At 43.5% G+C, this 5,115-nt stretch overlaps 1 long non-coding RNA gene across 1 annotated transcript in view; it reads left to right on the top strand.

Annotated features, from left to right (window-relative positions):
- Nucleotides 1-5,115, top strand: part of LOC109299662 — a 473,863-nt gene that overhangs the window by 403,152 nt on the left and 65,596 nt on the right. The window lies entirely within an intron of this gene.

Raw genomic sequence — 5,115 nt, 5'->3', positions numbered from 1 at the left:
TTTAGGTTAATTGACCTTAACTGATTAAAAGACAATGCCCAAAGCCTACAGAACAGGGGAGCGATGAAAGCACAGTGGCTGGGACTGGAGCCAGAGGTACGGGGGAGCTGAAAAGGTAGATGGGAGAGGGAAAATGGGACTAAGGGAAAATGTGGGTGTTAAAGAGGGGCTCTGGGTGTGGGGAGCCAGAGGATGGCTCTGGGGCAGCTAGAGAGGTTGCAGGGCACAACAGTAGGTGCTGGGAGCTAGCAAAAGGCTCCAGCTGCTGGAAAAAACTGCAGGACAGTCACGAGGAGCTGGGAACCTGCGGGGGGGCGGGGGGGATGACTACAGAAGGTGTGGGGGAAACCTGAAAACAGAAAGACGGTTAGCAGAAAATTAAGGGAAAAGCAGCAGGAGAGACTGAAAGGCGGCAGAGGCAGTGGGAAAGCAAAGAAAGGCAGCATAAAGTCACAGGGAAAAGGCAGTAGGAATTGAGAGGAGATCAGGAAACTGGTGGAGAGGGGTGGGGGCTAGAGCTGAGAGAGAGAGAGAGAGAGAATGAGGTTGGAATTTAAGATAAGGAAGGAACTGGGATTCAGTAAAACATGACCCAAATCGGGGTTGCAAATGACAGTGGTTTTATTGAACAGGGGAGATGGTGACACAATGTCTTATTGGTTCCCTTGCACCCACACCCACACCCACACTAGCAGCAGGGGTTAGAGAGGCTTGGTGCCAGGGCTGAAGTCCACTGAAGTCCAGGAGGAGAGAGAGAGAGAGTCCAAATTGTAGGAGGAGGTATGCAGGTAATATATACCTATCCAGGCTGGAAAGGAGTCCTTGTTCAGTAGATGTTGTCCAGAGGGGGGGTTGCTAGCAGGGCCTCTGGGTGGATAGGTGGTGTAGCATGGTGCTGGTCCAGATGGACAGGGCATCCCACTGGGTCTGTCTTCGCTGCCCCTTTTTATAGGGGCAGACCTTGTGTGACCCTAGTGACAGGAGGCATGCCCAGGCAAGGGTCAGCCCCCGGCATACCGAGCATGTGTGCTCCATGCAGGGACGTAGAGTTTCGGGTGTCTGTAATGGTGAGAGTTGCTGGTTCTGCAGGGTCTTTTGTTTTTCAAATGCTGGTGTTGTCTCTGTTCCTGGGTGAGGCCCATGGTTCCTGGATGAATCAACGCGAGGTGATGGCCCAGTTGTTACAAGCCATTCAGTAGAGGCCTGCTACTATTGTATTTCAATCATTCCTAATCGCGCTCATTCATTGGAGAACCAATTTACATGGGAGGGATATGTAACTCATACAGGTGTGACACACAGGGGATGCCCGGGCAGAGGACACAAGATGGAGACTTGGCATATAAAATGGAAATTTGACATGACTTTGGTTCACTTACAAACACAGGCCTAAACCATACAATAGCTATATGAAACAATAAAAATCAATACAGAAATGATAATACAATATACAACAGTAAAGAAGTAAAGAAGAAGAAGAAATATTTCTTGAAGAAATATTTGTTTCGATCTTTGTGTCATTTGTGGAGGACATAAGGCAAAAAGCAAGGGAGTTTTCACTCTATTTTAATGTGTTTAAGAGCCCATCTTGGGGGAATAGAATAGCCCCCTGGTAACTGGGCATTGGGTTTGGTTGAGATCCCTGAAGGAGGAAATGATCTGCATGCCATTGTGGTTACCTCTGAAGGATTATTATGTAAAATATAGGAATTACAGATGCAATTAGTATGCCTAAATAAACTCCAATTGGAGCATAGGGTTAGGACCTGCCCCTGACTGGGACAGTTTCCAGTCAGCCCTGGGCTGCATGGGGAAGTCTGGATGTGCAGCCCAGAGCTAGCTGGGGGCTGCTTGAAACAGGACAGTCACCAGCTAACTCCAGGCTGCACATACTTCCCCATGTAGCCTGGAGCTGGCTGGGAACTGTCTTGGTCTGGGGCAAGTGATCAGGGAGCAGGGGCTGGAAGCTCCCTGCTGCCGAGGTAGGGGGACATTGGTCCCACCTGGGCATGCAGGGCAGGGGCTTGGGAGCTTGTTCCTGCCCAGCTCTGAGTGTGGAGCTGGTGGCGGAGAACAGGCTGGGGAGCTTGTTCCCACCTCAGCCCCTGCTCCCCAATCATGATTTCAGAAAACGGGGCTTGGAGCTTGCTGCTGCTGGGTCAGGGGGATATAGTCCCTGCTGTGGCTTCTGTGGTGGAGCCCACCCCAACAGCAAGCAGATCCCAGGGGCAGGGAGCTATCTCCTACCCCCTGGTGGCTGGCTTACAGGGAGGAGATTTTGCCCCTTGTCCAGCGTCTATATGAGCACTATATTGCCATTAATCCTGAGTAAATTTGCTAGTTGCATTTGCAAGTTGAAAATTTACTTAGGATTAGGGGGGTTTACTGTGAAGTAAGCATGTGCATGAGTAGATGCACCTGCTTACTTCGCAGTAAACTATGATAATGCGAAGTTGAGCGTGTTGTGTATACATGCCCAGTGATGCTTTGCCCTGTGATGCTACACTGCGGAGCTAAATAGTCAACTCTGCAAAACCCATGTGTAGATGCCCCACAGTAAAGAGTATACTTAAGTTCCACATTTGAGGATTACTCCTCCATTGCAGAACCATCCAACTGGGCCCTGACATCTGCAGTTGCTGAGCAAAGGACTGAAAATACAGCTCAACTTGTTGGTTGTTTTTCTACTACATTTTCAAATTGAGCCTCAAAATGTATCTCATCTCCCTTAAATTTCCTTTTTAAGTTCTCTTTCACTTTCCTCTTATTTTTCTCCATTGTATTCTCTGTGTATTATATTACTTAACTCTGTAAAACATTGTGGAATGCAATTTGAATTTTATTACAGTTTATTAACCATCAAAAAAGCAGTGTCACTATGATTTATACATTTGGGGGGAATCTAGAATTTCAGAGTTACTCCATACCGTAATTTTGAAAATGGAATTGATATAGGTTGTGTGGCTAGACAAGAATTGTAGAACATGTGTAATAATTCTGTTTTGTCAATTTTTGTTAAGATCTTTAGGATATTTCAGACAAAATATAATTTTCTCCAATATTTGTTTTCATGCAGTTATCCAAAGGGGTTTTGAAATGTTTTCACAGCATGAGTACATATTAACAGAAAACAACTTATTCACCAATTGCTCTTCTATTCATAATCATGTAATATCCATATATTCTTTGAATTTTAATAATATTACTGCTTTACAATAGTAATTACTTTTTATAATGGAAATCATAAGTAAAATGTAATTCAAATGCCAGCTGCCTGTTTTACCTGTTTTCTCAGTTTCTCTCTAGATTTGTCTACTAATATAGCAGAGAAGAAATAGGAGTCTAACCTCTGTTACAGATATGTGGTATAACCTAGGCCAAATTGCTTAAATTCTAGGTGAAATCTTGACCCCATTAAAGTCGATAGGATTTGTGCAATTGATTTGAATGGGGTCAAGATATCACATTTTATCCCTCAGTTTCCAGCAAAAATCGGGATACTGCTTACATATATCTCAGAGCTCTCGTGAAGCTAAATTAATCGGTAAAGTACTTTGGGATTCTCAGAGGTGCAATAGAAACTGAAAGTACTATTATTTATATATTGTGTAAGGAGAAACCAGAAAGATATAAGAGCATTGATAAAAATCTGTATCACACAGTCATTTCTTCTACCATTGCAAACCTCTTCCATTTGTCGTCAAAAGCCTTATAACTGATGAAAAGCACATAATGCTATCAAGCTAATTCAAGTGATGCTCTGGCTGTACAAAAGACCATAATGAGGGGGTTTTTTTGCTATTTATTTGTTCACAGATATTTTGGTGTGGAACCTTTCACCCCAAAGCAAACTTTATATATGATAAACAAAGGAATAAACTTCCTCACCACTGCTGCACATCTGCCACTGGTGTTATAATAGTATACAAAAAAAAATTGTTACCATCATGTTTTACTCAGTTTGGTCCATTTTTTGCACACAGATTTGCTTTACATTTGCAGCAGTATTATAACTCATATGCTGAAATAGCTGGATGGAATCATGGGCCTGAAACATGGAAGTCATCTTGTAGTCAGGAAATTTAGGTTTTATTCCTTTTGCTGCCACTTTCTGGTTCTGTTACTTTCAATGAATGGTTTAATTTCTCTGTGCTTTAGTTTTCCCATTGGGAGAACAGAGATATTTGCTATCTTTTTGGATTTTAAAGTTCTTTGCATTTTCTGTCTCCAGCCATCTTGTTCTGACACCTTTAGCTATGAGAACTTATTTATATGCATCTTTAAATTCATGTACGTATATGTATTACTTTCTTATTGTGAAGATATTACTTAAAGCTTGACCTCTCAACCAGCCTCAAGAAATAACAATTGGGGTCTGATTTTGAATTCTTCTCATTCCTGTTAATTTCAGAGGTGTTTTGGTTGTGCAAGGAATGCAGGATTGCACATGAAGCAGAACACTAGGGGAGAGAGCTTGAGGGAAAATAGAGTTCGTATTTTTTGTTCATGGCACAGGGAAAAATATATAGGGAACATATAAGCCACTACAATCTACATGAAAGTTGAAGGGAAAACCAGGAAATGAATTGCGAATCAACTCCAGTAAAGATCAATGGAGAGATTTTGGGAAATAAAGCACCAATTTGATTAGGTCTGTGGGAAATCTCAGCTCATATGTTTTTACCTATACAGGAAAAAAATATCCACATTGTTATTAAAGCACGTTATAGTTCCATCACTTCCCAATGCTACAGTCCTTCCTTGAGTGTAGCACAGGCACCTTAAGGCAGTCCAACCTAAAAGTCACTTCGTAACCTGTCTGATTGCCCTATTTGCATGGGGAGGGTTAATTTTGAGCATCCAAAGGATCATAGGAAAATAGGGCTGGAAGGGACCTCACCAGGTCATCCAGTCCAGCCCCCTGTCAAGTACGGCTGTGTGAAACTTTGGATGCTGATTCAATTCAGAGATTTGGCTTCAGGGGCCTCATGGAAGAGCCCCCCACATGGCATGGGGCAGTGGTGGGTAGCAGGGATGGCCCCCTGCTGGGCAGCAATGGTGAGTGGGGGGGGTTGGGTTTTTTCCTTAAAGGGCCAGAGCTGGGGTGGGTGGGGC

Source organism: Gavialis gangeticus, unplaced genomic scaffold (genome assembly GCF_001723915.1).
Source record: "Gavialis gangeticus isolate Ggan-Ray unplaced genomic scaffold, GavGan_comp1, whole genome shotgun sequence".
Classification (NCBI taxonomy): Eukaryota; Metazoa; Chordata; order Crocodylia; family Gavialidae; genus Gavialis; species Gavialis gangeticus.
Note: the sequence above shows the minus strand (reverse complement) of the source record. Positions and strands in the feature narration are given on the sequence as shown.